The sequence below is a fragment of the Corapipo altera genome, unplaced genomic scaffold, assembly GCF_003945725.1.
Source record: "Corapipo altera isolate COAL_440 unplaced genomic scaffold, ASM394572v1 51, whole genome shotgun sequence".
NCBI lineage: Eukaryota > Metazoa > Chordata > Aves > Passeriformes > Pipridae > Corapipo > Corapipo altera.
In genome coordinates, this window is record NW_020884892.1 from 4,167,196 (window position 1) to 4,185,218 (window position 18,023).

The 18,023-nt window shown below is 43.3% G+C and overlaps 1 protein-coding gene across 1 annotated transcript in view; it reads left to right on the forward strand.

Moving 5' to 3' along the window:
* The first annotated feature begins 6,528 nt into the window (after positions 1-6,528).
* NDRG1 (N-myc downstream regulated 1) overlaps positions 6,529-18,023 on the forward strand; it is a 40,243-nt gene continuing 28,748 nt past the window's right edge. The window contains exon 1 of the mRNA XM_027645587.1: positions 6,529-6,598. The gene's annotated coding sequence lies outside the window, so the exon portion shown is untranslated. The remainder of the gene's footprint in view (positions 6,599-18,023) is intronic.

Sequence of the window (18,023 nt, forward strand, 5' to 3'; positions counted from 1 at the left end):
TTGGATTAGTAACTTGTGTAGTTTGTTTTCTTGTAGGTTTTTTTGAAAAGAAATGTTCAAAAGGAAGAAATGTCAAAGGGTAGTTCTTAATGCCAAAGGTAGTAATGTCTAATTGGTTTTCTTTAGCCAGAGCAAACCCTTTCTGATAAACACCAAGTTCCTTGTTGGAAAGAGGATGGTGAAGGCCACTCAACTCAGAGAGCTGAGGAAAAATCCCCCTTATTTAAAGCCTTTTGATATTTCATTTCTCCACGTCTTACTGCTGTGTAGGGCTATGGCACTGCCTTTAGTTCACAGTTAAAACAGGTCTCTCTACTTTCTTCCTTGCCCATAGATGACAACAAAAAGAATCAACATGAATTAAAAAGAAAATAATATCTCGTGCCAGGTCAGTAAAGCTACATCTGTAAGGGAACTTATTGTGTTTATCTGTATGTTTGATCAGTAAAGGAACGAGCTCTATACAATTGTACATACAGGTGTGTGCGTGTGTGTTTAACAGGTGGGCAAGTCTGAGGAGTTCAATATTCCTCCAGCAGGAATAAACAAACTCATGCAGGAGGCTATCAGATACCCATAAAAGCAATTCTCTGATCTCCTGGCAGCCCCCAAAAACTTTCTGTTTAGACCATTGAACAAGCGCTGGGCAAGTGAGTAGTTGGTCACCATATACGTCCTTCTCGGGCCATCAGCAAGGACAGGGATCTCCATGGGCCACAGTGCATGGCACTGTGTGAACTTCTGCACAGTGGCAAGCAGGTGACGAAGAAGGATACACAAAGAACCCATCTGAGTAGACAAAGTGAGACTACATAAGTGCATTACACATTGACTGTGGTGAATTAACCTGAACCTCACAGAATCACAGAATGGGTAAGGTTGGAAGGCATCACAGTGGGTCATCTGGTTCAACCTCCCTGCTACAGCAAGATCATCCCAGAGCATGTGGCATAGGGTTGTGTCCAGACAGTTCTTGAATATCTCCAGTGAGGGAGACTCCACAACCTCTCTGGGGAATTCGTTTCATTGTGTGCTCACACACAATTCCACCTCATGTTCAGGTGGAATTTCCTGTACATTCATTTCTTCCTATTGCCTCTTGTCCTATTGCTTGGAACAACCAAGAAGAGCCTGGTCCATGTCCTTGGCAGCCTCCCTTCAGATACTTGTGTACAGAGATGAGGTCCTCTCTTACTTGTCTCTTCTTGAGGCTGAACAGGCCCAGTTACCTCAGCCTTTCCTCATAAGAGGGGTGCTTCAAACCTTTAATCATCTTTGTTGCCCTCCTCTGGACCAGCTCCAGGAGCTCCATATCTCTCTTGTTCCGAGGAGCCCAGAACTGGACATAACACTCTAGATATGGCCTCACCAGGGTGGAGCAGAAGGTCAGGATCACTTCCCTCAACCTGCTGGCAACAGTCTTTCTAATGTACCCCAGGATGTTGTCGGTCTTCTTGGCCCCCAGGACACACAATCTGCTCATGGACAGCCTGTTGTCCACCAGGATCCCCAAGTCCTTCTCTGTAGAGCTTCTTCCCAGCAGGTCAATCCCCAGCCTGTACTGGCGCCTGCAGTTATTCCTCCCCAGGTGCAGAACCCTGTAATTTGTCTCCTTAGTCTGAAACACAGACACCATTGAGAACTGTAAAATCAAAGCTGGGCTGCCACCAAATCAGGATGTACGTGAAACCACTGCCACCCTTGGAAAAGGAGTTGCTTTAGATCCTAACTGAAAACCCAACTGGGATTTCTTCCCTTTTGTTTTATCCTGTGCAAGTTCCACATAACCCCTGTTGGCTTAACCTTTGCACAATAGATAGCTTCTGAAATGAAGGCTTTCTTTGTGAGTTCTTGGTGTGAGAAACAGATTTTAATCTAGATATTGCAATTGGAGCCTTTTCTGTTTGGAGGAGCAGTAGAAGTATGCAGCAAGTCCCAATTCTCTTTCCAACTGTAGCAGGGATATAGAGCTATCTCCCTGCCTTCATAATGACATCTGTGAGCCAGAGAGCCAAATTCTTTCTTCTTCCTGTTTGGCTTGATGAACTTTCATTATTTTTGCAAAATGTGTTAACCCCATCAGGAGAAATCGCAAGCAAAGAATTGTGCAATTGGTACATAACCACCCTGTAGGCGGTGGTTGAGATTTTTTCCTGGTAAGCAGAAGAGCTGTACTCAAACACAACAGAGCGAGTATTGTATCTGACATTGTCCCTAGTTGCCTGCATCCTCTATGGGTTCCAGAATGTGAGGCAGTATCAGAGAAAACTCTCAGTGACCATAGGTATTCATCTCAGAGAGAACTCACAGTCAAAAACCTTATGTGGAAATAAAATCTATTTTAGAGCTTGTCTCTCTTGGCTTTTTCTCTTGGCTAGCTTTAATATTTACCAGTCATCATGTTGAGTTCTCGTAAACCCAGTTCTTAGGCACTTACTTGTCCATGTGCACTGGACTGAAAGCCTGAGTGGCAAATGCAGGGCTGGGCAGCTGCATCAATCAGCAGCTAAGTCCTGCTGTGAATGCAGCTCACAGATTCCACACCAACCAACAGAGCTTCCTACAGATATGTTTCCCTTGGTAAAACATTCCACCAAATACTCCTGAAGGGACATACCTATTCAAAACAAAACAATCCCCCCCATCACCTCCATTTATCAAATGAACTTACAGATAAACTCAATATTCTGAAATATATTAAAAAAAGAATCTACTTCCTTTGCAAATGGCAGGAAGTTCCTAATGCAAGACCAAATAAATGACTCACCCTGCATCTATGCTTTTGCTGAAGCAGACAAACCTGCCAAAAGCAGTTTCCAAACTGGAAATAAGTACTTAAGTGGGAATATGAATAATACCAGGCAGTTCTCTGACAAAGGCATGTGAATCTTCAGTCTGTAGTGTTATTTATTTATATTTTAAATTGAGGTCAGTGCCCTTGGTTCAAAGCTGCATTGAATAATTTTTGGAAGGACAACCAATCTGTATGGCTACATGTCAGCATCATCAACGGATCCAAAGACAACAACAAAAGGCTATAGTAGAATAAAATTCCCAGTAGATGGGGTGTGATATTTGATGGGTCACACAGGGAATTCTTTTAACATGAACCAGCAAACATCAAGTATATTTTTCAAAAACCATGTGGCTTAATCCAAAATTATCCCTTCCGTATTGTTAGCAAGAACAAGGGAACACCCAGTTTCTTTTGCAGTGACTAATAATATTACCACTGCTTAAATGTAAACAGAGTGCAGAGATCTTTCTAAACAAATGCACAATATTTTTTGCAAAATATAACACTGTGCTCCTTCTTTATTTAACTCTTTTTCCTTCTTTGCTACTGCAGCACAACCACTGAAATTTCCTGTGCTAATGTTGGCATAGCAAGAAATATAATGTCAAGGGAAAGAGGAATAGTCTTATAATTAAAATCTGTTTCCATAGCATTGAAATAGATGGAATTGCTACCTTTCGGTGGACTTTGGATCAGGTCTCTTGTCTGGTGGTTCTTCATTTTCACCACCCTTTTTCCCCTGGAACCTTGCAAGCATTGATTAGTTAATGGCTTTAAAGTGCTATTTAAATGCTGAAATATTGTTACTACCAGATACTGGAACACAGAGGCAGGTTTCAGCTCAGCACATATGATTAGCCTTTCACTAGCATGGAAGTATGGCCTTTCATTCTTTGTGCATATGTGTCTTTGGATGTGTGGATACTTGCAACAACCCAGTTTAGTAAAACAAATAAAACAGTAAATCAAGGACTTGTTTACTTTACCCTTAAAGAACTTGGAGACATGAGCTGTGGTCTCAAGTGAAAGTCATCAACAGCACTGGAGAGGTTTTGGGTTCATTTGCACAGCTCGTTTTCTGGTACAGGAATGGAGATCCGTGTGGGGGCAGCCACCCCTCTAAGAGGTGCTCTTCTGGAAAGGACAAGTGCATGCCAGCTGCGTAGAGCTGGTTTATTCAATGAAATAATATTTACAGTAGAAGTACTTCTTGAGATTTCAGTGGGTCCACGTGGGTGGCAGCTTGTATTGTCTCCCGAGCACAGCAGTTCCTAAAGTACACACGTCTGTGCACGTACGGATACTGGCACAAGAGCCACTCCAGTGCTGCGGGAATGCGGTGTGAGCAGTCCTGCAGCCCAGCATGGGCTGCAAACTCACTGAGGCTCTGGTTGTTGCATGGTCAGTTGTGACATTCTGGAAAATTGAGGCTTGTCATTCCTGTTTTCCCAACCTGTCTTCTGAGCGGACTTTTTCAAGCAGAGAGGAGTGATGCTCCCCAAGCTTTTATCCATGCTCCTTTCTGGCACACACCAGAATTTGAATCTCTGAGTATAAACTTTAGCAATTACATCTTCACATAGTAAAATACTTTCTAACTTGGATTTTCAGAATTAATTCATTTTCTTTTGCAATCCACGATCACCCTCAAAAGACACTGTAAATTACTGTGTTATTCTCAGCCATAACTAGCAAAATAGCTGGGAAGAGTGCATGAACTAGCAAAGGCTCTGGGTGCACGGATTACCAGGCTTTTCAAGCAACTACTCCTTGGGGCTTCTACCTGCCGGCCTCCAACATTTTAGAGGGTCCAACACCACATGTGATCTAAATAGCAAACAAACTGCAAAGGTCAAAGCAGAAGAAAATACTTCATTCCAGTTCTCCAGTCCATTCCAGACTCAGTACTTGTTTTTTACTGCTGAAGTCTGCAATTAGTGCACAGAGAACACTTCATTCCATCTGAATCTCTGGAACTTTCAGCCCCTTCCCCAAAAAGCAGCCAAGCACAGCAGATTGAAAAACTACTTGAGGATGGGCCAAATCACACAACTCAGACACTGACCCAGGTCTGTTTTCTGAAGGACTGAATGTTTCTGAGATAGGATTTTGTTTCATGATCAGATACAGGAAGGATTAATCTGTTGGAAAATTAATCAAGCCCATCTTCTCATTCTAGCATTTACACTTTTTCCATAACTTTGGTACACCAAGCTAGGCAGATCTTCCATAACAAACACAGCATACCAGTGATTTGATGACATAATTTTGAAGATATAACTTCAAAATAGGCCCAGTTGCAAATTAAATTATTTGTGATGGTTTCATTTGTTTCCTGGTATCACAGTTTAACATGATTATGAAAAAGATTAGACATTTTATGATTCAAAAAACAAAGAAAGCACACACAGAGCAGCGCTGTCTTAGAATGACAAATGCTTCTCCTCCGTTGTTCAGAAATACTTTTCATCCTTGCAAACATCAACTAAGAAAACAAGATAAGAAATTTCCTTTATTCTACACTTGGTAATACTTTGGAATTATTGCTGAACAACATGATCTCCCATCATTTTGTGGTGAAAAAGGAACCAGAATCCCAGTTTTTTTTTTTTTCCTGAAGGCAGCAGTTTCTGACTCAAGTGTAGAAGTTGACTTAGGAGGGGAGAAGCTAATATGCATTTCAACAGCAGCAAGCTTTTGTAGATCAACTTAATAAGCTTATTGTATAGCCAAGAAAACAGGAGGCAGAGAGTTTAACAGAGTTTCAGAGTTTGAGCAATTTCTGATTTCCTTTTCAGGCCACCTAATGAGGGAGAATGACAACATGCTGTGATTTCATCAGTTTGGGTCACAGTAACCTACCATAAAAGTGAGGTTGTTAAGTGAAATCACACTCTTGCGGGAAGTGTTGCTTTACAGAGAAGTCACAGAAAAAGCAGCTCAGGCCGTCACAGTTTAACCCGCCCCTTGGCGGGTGGCTACATGCAGAACTGTGTATATACAGATACTCTTTGCTCAGCAGGCGAGGGCCTCTTTTTGGAATAAACGATTAGCTGCGCTTCTTGCCAATGAGCTGTTCACTGGGAAACTCACACAGCACTTGCAGCACGCCCTGCACCCTCTGAACTTCACCAGAAATGTGCAAAGGCATTATTTTCCTCTTGCAAATACAGCTCCTTCCTAGTGGTCACTTTGATCTATGAGAATAAGATTTTGCAACTAAGGATCTGGTAAACAGACTTTATATCTATATAGAAGTATGTAGGTCCGCAGGACTTTGGCCACCTGTTGCACGACCCCACTGTTGCCGTCCCCGGCTCAGCCTTTCCCAAGGCTCCTGTTCTTTGGGTCTTTGGGCAAGCCCTTGCACACAGTCCTCTCTCCTCACTAAAGTGTGAGAAGCCCCTGCTAACGGGATCCGGGAAGCAGGACGGGTGACGGGTCTCCGCTGCTCACTGCTCCCAAGTCTGCCCGGGAATGGGATGTCAGCGCTGAGCTCTCTCCAGTCGGGCTGCGCGGCCAGGAAGGAGGGGAGAGCTGGGCTTGCGGCTGGGCGCCGAGGTTCCCGGCTGACATCCAGGGATCCCGTGCGCCCCGGGCACACGGGGTGCAGCCGCCGCCGCAGTCGCCCGCGGCCGGCGGGGCAATCCCGAGGCCAGGCGGGCGGAGCCCCGGGACGGGCGGCGGCGGCGGCACCGCCCGGCAGGCGGAGCCCGGGCTATAAATCCGCCCCGCGGGCCCGGGCGGTGTCGGAGCGCGGTGGCGGCAGCAGGCGGAGTAGGGACAGCAGGAGTGTGGCAGGTAAGGAAGGTCCCTCCCTCCATCCGTCTTTGTCTCTATCCATCCTTCCATCCGTTCGCCCGACCCGCGGCCCTCGCGGTCCCCTCGAGCGCGCATCACCCTCCTCCTTGTTCATATAACTAAATCCCTTTCCCGCTCCTTCGAGCAGGGCTCTGCCATCTGCAGGGGAGACGGATGGCTCTCAGCGGGGTGGTGGCTTGGAGGGGACCCCGGCCTTTCCTGGGAACGGGGGTGGCCGCGGGATGCTGCTGTCCGGGCTCCCGGGCAGCAGCGGGATGGGCTGGAAAACAGCTATGTAGCCCAGACACATACTTTCCCTACGGAAGTTGACCACTGATGATTGTTGCCTGCGTCTCTCTGCTCTCGCAGCTCTGTGCTGGGTTTGGAGTACGGGACAGCCTTGACTGGTGGTGTCCGGTCAGTTATTTCAGTGGAGTTGTTGTCACTGTATGTGGCGACAGGCACAGTTTTGCCGCCCGTGCTTCCAGGCGCCCCTCAGTTCAGAGCACTTCAGCGTAGTGTTTGCAGGGAGGCACAGCCACGCACTGGGGCTGATGAAATAAGGGATTTCACTTCTGCTAGGGAGAATGTTTTGGCTAATGCTTTTCGTCATGCTATGGTTTTCCTATGAAACACTTACAAGCTGCCATTACTCATTGTTTAACCCAGCGTTTTATAAAGATCACAGCGCCCAATTTGACACCCCATCCCCAGAACAGGACTTCAGAGAGTACTATTTACCAGATGTGTTATTTTGATGACTTTTTTTTCTCCTGTTTAAATAGGAACTGTATTCTGAATGTAGCAAATGCAGTTGTAGTGACATGGAAGAGTTCAAAGACTACCTGAAGCTTTCTGCCCACATTCTCTGTGTGGTGTTTTGACTTCCTCTGGCTTTCTATCAATTTTTTTCTGTATGTCCAAGTGTGTCAAAGATACATAGCTGCTGAAAAACTCGCTGTTGAGAGCAAGCAATGGAAATAACCTGTAAACGGGAGCTAGTAACTGTTTCAGGTAAATATCTGAGAAGCCCATCCTGCTGTTCTTAATCTTGGCTCTCACAGGCATGATTTAGGTAAAAAATTCAGCCAGTGGCATTAAGCTGTGCACTTTGAACTTGACTCTGGAAACATGTTTGGTGGTTTTTTGGTTTTGTTTTTTTTTTTTTTTTAATTTTGTGCCCTTTTACTCAGAGTCTAATGTAGTTAGACATGGAAGGGCTGTGTTTTTATCACAAGTATTTGAGTAAACAGCAGCCAGCTAGTGCTGTGCAATACCCTACGCACAGCAAGAATTTAATGACTGTGGACGAAATAGTAAAACTCAGAAGTAGATGCAGCAAAAATAGTGTTCCTTAAAGGCTTATGCAGTTCCCAAGGTATTAATGAGTCTTATGTTCTTGGAAAAAAAAACAAAAATCATAAATGTGTTCAGGAGGAACTGTTGTGTGTTTTGACATGGAAAACACAGTGCAGTGAAAACAGGTTTTAGTGTAGTAATGAGACCCCTTAGGGTGTCTGTGGTTTCTATGTCTAGTTGTTCAGTATAAACTGAACAGATGCCATGGTATAATGGTTTGGGAACCTGGAGGCCTCAACTTCTGCATCTGAGCTCCTTGTGCAGCAGGACTTCAACCTTGAAAACTTTTAACCAGAATTTCTACAGTTAGTGGACTGAGAGATTGTAAAAAGGTTTGAGTTGGAAGGGACCTTAAAGATTATATATTTCCAACACTCTTGCCATAGTCAGGGACATCTTTCACTGGACCAGGTTCCTCAAAGCCCTATCCAGCCTGGCCTTGAACACTTCCAGGATGAGATATCCACAGCTTCTCTGGGCATCCTGTTTCAGTGCCTCACCACCTTCACAATGAAGAATTTCTTCCTAATATCTAGCTTTAATTGACCTTCTTTCAGTTTAAAGCCATTCTACCTTGTCCTGTCACTATGTGCCCTTGTAAAAATATGAACTCATCCCTTGAAAATGGGCACTCTACAAATTGACTGACCTTGACCTTGAACCAGGCTGGGGCAGAGGGTCTAGAAGGTCTTGACTAGCTCTGGTTTTCATCTGTTTTCCTTAGAAAGAAGGCTTTGTGTCCTTATTTTCTATGTTCATTGGCCTCTTCACCAAGGTGACAGCAAGATAGAGATGTTAAGGCATCAGATGTCCATGGAACTAGGCAACAGCCAAAGAAGTGTCACCTGCTGCTGAGAGAGGGCAGCCACATGCACTGCCTGTGTTTGGAAACCAGTGCCACCAGAAAACAAGCTCTCAAGCTTTTCAGTTTTGGCCCTGCACAATGGCTTTTTTATTTTTTGCCAAAACAAAAAGGAACACTAAAACTGTGACAGGTCATCTGAGTAGATTGTATGAATGCTCAGTGAAACCAGGAGGATTCTGCAATTGTCTTTACTCTTGTGGGAGGCACTCTGCTCTTCAAATTCCTTTTTGCACTATGACAGTTACATGAGGAGATTACAGTGCACCTTTTGGAACATTTTGGCACGGAATCCTGGTCCCTAGAAGTAGTTATAAGGCAATTAAGTAATTTTCACTTGTAGTTCAGGTGGGATTAGCAGTGAACTGCTGTGAGAAAAATTCTTTGATTCAGGTTTTTAAACCTAAGTGATTAATTTACTTGACTGAAGTGCAACATACGTCTTCTCATGAGCGGCTTAAGGGATTTTGGCAAACTTCTAACTTCCCACAGAAAATACTGTTTTTTCACTCAACCTCATGAGAGCCCAAAACATAGATGATATATGTAATGAGACATTTCCTGCTTTTATTGTCTCAAAATAGACAAAGAGTGAAAGAAAAGATAAAGAAGGGATGAAACCGGCTTGAAGCTCTTCAGAATGAAGACAAGTAGAAACTGTGAAACTCAAAAATAACACAAATTCTAATTGTGTTGGATCAGCAGTGTTTACATCATGTGTACAGCTGGAAGCTTAATGCAGCAAAAGCCTGTTTGCTGTCAGAGAGAGCATTGCCTAGGAAAGCAATGGCCTGAATTGGTTCAGTCACAGCAGTATGCAGCAAGACTACTTGCTCTGGTTTGATCACCTGAAAGGGAAACCTAAAAACCAGGAGATGCAAATTCTTGGTATTGAAAAGGATGAAATGCTGGTTCTGAAGTATGAATTCCGGCTGACTTTTTACATCTAACTTTCATGTTGAGTCACAGCACCTGGAAATCTCAGGCAGAAGTATAGAAGAACCTACTTTGTCCTGTCACTGTTTTGCTAAATAAATGACATTGCATGTAGACTGTTTCTGGCTTCACCAGGTGGTGAAAAGTCGGGGGAAATATTCTGCAACTGTTTCAAAGACTTGTAGTTAAGAAAATCCCGTTTTAAGGGTTGGTGGTGTGTGTTGCTATGGATGACTAAAATCTGGGTTAGACCTCTTGGAAATCAATGACTGTGAATGTAATGGCTATTGAACTTGGTGTTTCTCTCAAATGGAGGCAGCTTTTTTTTCCTATCCAGAGCCCTGGGTGACTTCAATGAGGGACAGTCAGTGGGAGGTAATCCCTACTGTTAATTTCCTTTGGCTATGGAGTTGGAACTGTAAGGAAGCATTCAGAGCTTTTCCTGAATATGTGTTCGTGTATCACTGAAGTGTTATTATGACAAAATTTAACTCAATACTGAGCATCCATGTGAATCAGTCACGTGAACCATTATCTGGCATTTAATCCAGCACAGCAAGTGTGGAGTAGAGAAAAAAGTAAAACCTGAAATTACTGAATTATCAAACTTGAATGTGTGAGCTCCTATGTTGGATGATGAGGGAAATGAGTTTTTACTTTTAGCTAAGGACTGCTGCAGGTTTAGGCCTGTTTTGTTTCCCAGCTGGCATGAGTGTTGCCTTTGGATAATGCTTAGCAGTTTGTTCTCCATGCAGAGGTGCACTGTGGTGAGCTTGCTGATGCACAGCTGGATTGCCTATGCTGATGAAATTTTCCACAGCTCTATCTGTTTGTACTAAGCAGGATGTATGTCAGTTTTGCTGCTCTTATTTTTGTGTGGCTGATCACATTTCCTATGTTTCTTTTGGGTTTGGGGCTACTTCCTTTCAGTTAGTTGTCAAAATTTTAATACATCTTTTTATCTGTCAAGGTTTTTTCACTTGGTAGCTGGAAGTTGGTCAATGCAGTCTTCCTCTTCAAGCCTTGTTTTTAAAACTAGTATTCACTACTCTTCCAAGCCTTTAACTGACTGCTTCCTGTCTGACCTAACTATAGCTTCAAAAAGTGTGGCTCTTTTAGCTTATTTTCTACCATGGATGTATAAGGCCAGTCTGCTAGTACTGTATGGATGATGTAGAAATTAATGGAAAGAGAACTTTAGGACTTAGTACAGCATGAAAACCTAACTCATAAATCTTTCCATGTGCTTTCAACCCTCCCTTGGGTTTGGTTGTTTGTGTGGTTGTCAGTCCTTGCTGTTTCACTGCTCTTAGGACTTGACTTTCTAAAAAAATTCTGAATTTTAGGAAGAACAAAAGTAATAAAGATCCAAAACTGCAATGGCCCAATGAAGACCCTGAAAGTGGAGGCACTGGTATTGAAAGCAAAAAAGTGTTATGTTTACTGGTAGGCATAAGGTATAATGGAAAATAATAAGCAAAGTAGGATGCAACTTTTGAAGGAACTTTTATTTCTGTACACAGTAAACAGACATCCAGATGGGAAGTGCACTGTTAAAGGAAGCTGTTGCTGTGGGATTTTGGATTACTTCCTTCAGGAAGCTTGTGTGCACCTTGACAAACTAATGATGTCATTCTCCTGCTACCATAGTTCTACAGTGCTCTAAACATACTTTTCATGAACTGTATGTAACATATCCCTGCTAAATTTGTCCAAGGATACAAATACATCTTAAAAGTTGTGGCATACTGGCTTATGGGACTAGTCTATGCAGCAGAAACAGTTTTATGCTGACCCTTTATATTATGACAAATTCAAAGTACTGTTCTCTTTTCCAGATGACTCAGTTTAAGAGCATCACATCTTTTTTTCCCATATGAAACACTGAATTTTATGAAGTTGTATATAAAAGCTTATATGAAAGCTTGGACATGTAGAACTCCAACCCCTACTGCAAACATAGTCTGAAAAGTGATAACGAAGTTTTCTGCCTGATGTAATAGACACTAATTTGGAGTGTAGGTGAGTAAGGCTTTGACAAAAGTCAACTGAGGATGGTGAATTGGTTTTTTACCCACTTTGAAGGATTTTTGAAAGGGCTTATTTTGAGAGGCAAGGAGTATTTTGGCACTGGATGGTGTTGACTTAGGCACTCCCTCACCAGTCTCAGCTGTTGTGATACAGGCTGTGCTCAGCCCTCGGGAGATCATATTGTATCTTGAGGTGCTGAGGCAAATGAGGACTGTTACACAAATCTAGTCTCAAGTAATTCAGCATGTGAAAATGCTTAAAGTTGGGTAATTTTATAAAGGATCTTTCCTGGGAAGAATGAAAGATGTGTCCTTAACGCAATGACCATCTGTGCAAAGTTTAAGCTCTAGAAGGCTAAAATTCATCTAGAAAAAGGGAATGGTGGCTCACAGGAACAGAATATTTATAAATTATACTGTTACCCTCAACAAACAAACAAACCCTCATACACTCATCATGAAAAACTTCAGCCCAGACATTTTGGCAGGGGTTAGAAAGAAAACTTGTAACAGCAATGAGCAAGCATTTTTAAAAGGTAGTAGAACAAGTCTTATATGTACTCAGAAGCTGTAACCCATCTTGCATGACCTCATGAATAAATGTAAATTAAGAAACATCATCAGCATTAGCTGCAATGTTTTGTAATTTAAGTCCTCATCTCTGCAAGGCCATGTGAAAATGCAAAACATACAAAAAGAACCCACTATATACTTGTGAGGGTGCAACCTAGAGAGCCAGACAGCATTCCTTATCTCTGAGGATACTGTGGGCCTGTCCCTTCTGGAATAATCTTGGTATGTTTTTCCTCTAACTTTGACAGAACCACCCACTTGTTGGAGCGGCTGCAGCTGGGCAGCAGCTATGAACTATTAAAGCATGGCAGATTGAGAATAGGAGGGGGCAGGGAGCATGTCCTGACACTGGTGAGCTGCAGGAACAATAGCTTGTTTCTTGTCTGTTTAGACTGCAATCTTTGTGACAGAAGCTGTCTCTTCCACGTTATGAAATGCCTAATCCATCTTTGCAGTATATGTTGTTTAATCTGCCTGTAAAGCCCAGCCTAGCACTCAGGTGCACAGCAGGTGCCAGGTCCTGTACCAGTGCGTCGCCTTTAATCTTTGCCTCAGACCTTTGTGCACAGTCCGCTGGAGGAGGAGTGAGACGGATGTAGAGGAGGGTGCTGGGAGGATGCTGGGGCAGTGGAAGGAGACAGGCTGGCTGGAGAGGTGTGTAAGGAAATGAAGCCTGGGAAAGCAGCTGATTGCTCTTCACCCTTTCCACCCTGCAGTGCTGCCACCCACAGCCTGGAGTCCTTTAAAGCTAAAGGACAATATGGGCACCCTTGCCAGTGGGTATAATGTGTTTGCAAATAGATTTAGGCTGCTGCTCAGATGCAGGATTTCTTAGGAAAGCCCTGGGTTTCCCTACCTCCTTTCTGATCCTTTGCCCTCTGCAAGGACAGTTTGCCACCAGTGCATGGTGGCTGCTTGAGGAGGGAGGTTGGGCTAATGGCACTCATTGTAGCCAGGGAGGCCTGGGAATCACAATGATTTTTCATAGAATCCTGGTGTAGTTTGGGTTGGAAGGGACCTTAAAGATCATCTAACCCCCAAGCCAAGGGCAGGGACACCTTCCATTAGACCAGATTGCTCAAAGAGCTATCCATCCTGGCATTGAACATTTTTAGTCTCTTTAAAGGATCTTTACCATTATTAGAGGTACATCTATGACAAGTAGTTGTGTGGCCAGGAGCATTTTCAAGTTGTAAATGCTAAAGAAAACTGAATTTCAGAGAAGTTTGTTAGGGTTTGTAATCTGTCCCTCATAGAGTTGTGATATTATAGCATAGGTAGTATTAGGGATTACTACAATAGGAAAAAGCCCTAAGACATTGCAAGGCTTTCCATTTCCCTGCCAGCTAGGAAGAGAATAGCTCCTCATTATATTGGCAGGGGGTACACAACAGGGGTGCCCATCATGGGGCAATGGGGACAGGAGGCGTGTCCTTTGGCTAGCACACCAACCCTTCCCACAGCCACTTTCTGCTCCTGTGGAGCATGGGAGGACCTCAAGCTTTCTAAGGAACACGCTTCGCTGCATCTCACAGTAGGAGGACTGTGCAAGCTGCATTGCAACAGTTTTCTTGCTCAACATCTGCAGGATAGACAGAAGAGCTGCTTCCAGCTCCCTGTGTTTTGTTGCTACTCTTAGTGTGCAGCTGCCAGTGCGGTTTGTGGGTGTGGAGAGTGACCAGCCCCTGGTCTGGAGGAAGTGGCAGTTTCAAGGCTGTGTTTGATCCCAGAGTAATCACAGCTGAGCAGCTCTGTGTCCATCAGGCACTGGAACCAGTCACATGAGTGAAAACCAGCCAGAAGAGAAGGGCTGGAATCAAGCCTGGAGATCTCATCTCTCTAACTGCAGTAGTGTGCCATAGCCAGCAGCAGGTGGGGCTCGGGGAGATGCTGTGGCCCCCCATCTGTGCCTTGCTGGTGGGACAGCTGCTGGCTCTGTCCCTACAGCTGTCTCTATGTGGCTTCACCCAGATGTTATTTGGCACAGGGCTAGAGTTCTTGGTTGAAATGTTTTGGTTTCCTAATCAGATTGATTAGCATGTAGCATAAGTCTGAACTTAAAAATGGCTACAACTTTAGGGCCGCCTTGTTTTTTTTAGCTTTGAAAAAAATCACTGTTATGCTACATTATGCTGCTAACAACCCATGTTTTGTTTTGGTTTTTTTCTTGGATTCCAGCTTTTATTTTCAACTAGAGCCTTCACAAAAGCATGCTGGTGGAGTAGTTCAAAGGGGGGGGGGGTTAAAAGAAAATAAAAGCACATTGATTAGAAAAAAATAATGAAATTGAGTATCAGCAGTGTGCTGTACTTGAAGAGGGCTGGGTGATGGTGGCTCACAGGACATCTGTGAACTGGAGACCACCAGGCAGTGTAGCTGTTTCTGTTACCTGATATTATTTGATTTAATGCTTTGACTCCTGACATTTTTCTCATTTGAAACTTCAGGTTATTTAAGGGTTCTGTTTCCAAGCTTTGTTTGTTATCTTTTGTTCTCAGTTTATTAACTTTTAGTTGCAAATTGAGATAATGTGTAACTGGAGGCTAAGGAAACCCGGAGAGTCCCAGGTAGTTGAGTGCCTTCAACTTTTGACACTTCCTGATCAAACTGTTTAGTCAGATGCTACTTAACTGTCAGAAGTCATCTGCCTTTTTTTTAAAGGAACTGCTATAAAACCTCTTTCATGATTTATTGTGTGGAACAGTGTCAGAGAAAATCAGTAACTGTACACAAAGAACCTCGTGATAGCAGCGCCTGTAACAAAGAGTAGTTTACACAGGGCAGAGTGTGGGCAGATGCTTATGCATGAATTGTTTTGAATGCTTGCAAAGGAATAATTTTCAAATGATTCACAAATAGGAAGATTAAATTTGTCAGATTTGTTGTAGAATATCTGAAATGTAAACTACACCTAAGGAGAGATGCATTGTGGACCATAACCATACATGAGTGCTATGAATTGTCTTGTATTGGTGTCCACTTGTCTCTGTTTAGTCTCTGCTTAATGAAGATAAGGTTTTGTTTCAAGCTGCTCTCTAGTTTGCAGTAACCATTTTTTATGCTAGGGCCAGTCAGACAAATTTACAGCATTTAGTGTTAATGACTGGAAGAGGTCTAATTGGCCGTGTATAAGCCTCAAAGGCTGTTTGAGTGTCACAGTAACTTTCCTCGCTTCATCTTCAGAGGCCCGAGCTGCTTGGTTGTTTTTCTGACCTGAAACTGATGCAGATATCTGCTAATCAACATTTGCAGTGCTTTGGAGACACCTTGGCTCTCTTCATCCTTGTTTCATTCTTGCTTTAATTGTGTCGTGAGCTGCTACAGGTGTGCAAAACATCTGTCGCCCCTGTCCTTCCAACCTGCCTTAATGCCAGAGTGTGAAGACACCTGTAGCTTTCAAGGAATAAAGTACAGAGTGGTGTGATGGGCTTGGAAACACCTCCCACCTGTGACCCTGGAGCCCAAGTTCTGTGTGGTCCCTCTCTCTCCAAAGAGAGCAACACCAGAGCTCAGAGCTGTGACCCTCAGTGCCCACGATTGTTTTCCTCTTTGCCATTAGATGCTCATGAGTATTTAATCCAACATGTAAAGTGATTGCTGTCCCTCCTGCTCACTCAGCCTGCAGAGATGAAAATGCCGTCAGGCTGCTCTGATGACATTACCCTTCTATGCATCAGTACTGAAAAGGATAATAATCTCCTTTTACCAGTATTTAAAGAAGCAGTTTTGAGGAAATTGCTGCCTTTAGGAAACACTCGGGCAGGAATCTTTCCCTGTTCTTTGTTTTATATGATAGCACATAAATAAAAAACAGCTGGATAAGAGGGCAGAGATAAATCCTGTAGTGCTGACAGCAGTGCCCCCAAACCTTTATGGGCGTGAGGCCATAGCCCTTGATGACATGCACCCCATGGCACAAACTTGGACAACCCCTACACGTGTCTTGAGAAATATGAAGTTTGAAATGAGGGATCTTTGGATTTGTTTTACTCCTGTGCTTGAAATTAATTTGGTCACATATATATGCATATTATCTAATATTTGGTATTTGATTGCAAGACTGCTTGTGCCTGAGGGTGGATGGTCTCATAGGTGGCTTCTTGGCTCCTCTGATATCTGTTGTGCAAAGCCAGGCTGCACATCCATCCTGTACCTCCTGCTACCAAACAAGGCTCCAGCAATGACTGGCCCTCCAGCAATGATGTGGAGGGACAGAGGATGTATTCTGAACCTTCAATATCAAAATAATCAGACTCCTGATACAGACTTATGAGCTTCTAGCCTTGTTTATAGCAGTTGCTGCAGTGGTTTTGGAGCAGTGGGCTTTGGTTGGAATGGGTACAGAATTAAATTAGTAAACACTAATTTAATTGTTTAATTGAATTAAATTAGTAAACACAGTATTGCACAGATGACTTCACTCTTCCCCGCACAGCCCTTGCTTCCTAGAGGCTGGTTTGACGTCTTTCCTGCTAGTTGGCAAAGGTAGGTATGCCATCAGTTTTAAAACACTTTACCAGCTGCAGAGGTGTCTTAAACCTTTAACTTTTTCTTAGTTAGAAGTATGATTCTTTTAAAACATAAATACCTGTTGCAATGGCTGCTCAGATATCTGGTGCAGGGTGGTGAGTGTCCACTGGGTGGAAGTGGCTTCTTCCAGAAAAGAGAATTTGGGACCTCTCAGCAGGCTGAATTGGCCAAGCAGAGTGAAAAGTTGTTTTTATCCAAGTTGGCAATTTTACACTACTGCTTGCAGATATAAATGAACTTTGTCTTTGAAAGGCTTCTGTGAGGAAAGTGCTTTGAAATGTGTATAAAGGGATGCTTGTATGGTTATCTGTTTAGGAGAGTTATGCAGTTGCGTTAGCTTCGAGCTGCCCTGTCACATAACGGGGGGAGCACAAAGCACCTATTTAGAGAGTATAAAATTTGTGCTGAACAAGGGTGGTACAAAGCCACTTTACCATCTTTCTCCTTGGAAAATAAGATGTTTTTTACAGCACTGTCAAATAGCAGGGCTTTGTTTGCCAGCTCTTGTGAACAAATAGCATGTTGTTGTGCCACCTTATCACAAGGTTGTTGCTTGGTAGGAATGTTTCAGGTATCCCTGATGCACAGAGGGAAAACCCAGAGCTTGAAAATGTCCGATCTGAAATTGTTATATGGCGCTAAGATGTGGTATCTTTCCAAAAGTGAAAACTTGGTGAATGTTGGGCTTTTGTTCAGCAAACCTGATGACAGTCGTGTAATCTGCTGGTCAGCACTTCCTAATGCTGGCTCTTTTGGAAACACAGAGCAACAACTTTGAACTATTAAAAAAACAGGATTGTTTTTTAAGGCTATAAAAAGCATCCATCTTGTGCTTTTCTGGCACAGTTTTTTTTGGTCGTTTGTAGTCAATACTCTGAGTCCCTGAAAGTCTGAAACTGCCCTGTGTAAACAACTCTTTTCCACAAGCACTTGCTGCAGCTTTGTTCCCTGAGCTGTTTCTTACTGGAAAACTGCAGGGGACCTGGCTTCTTACTTTCCTCACCTATGGGCAAACCACAGAAAAAGGTCCTGCACTTCTAGTCCCAATTGCAGAATTAGGTGCAACATCAAGGTGTTACTTCTGTCTTAACAGAATTTGCTGAATTGTAAAAAAAAAAAAAAAATAAAATTAAAA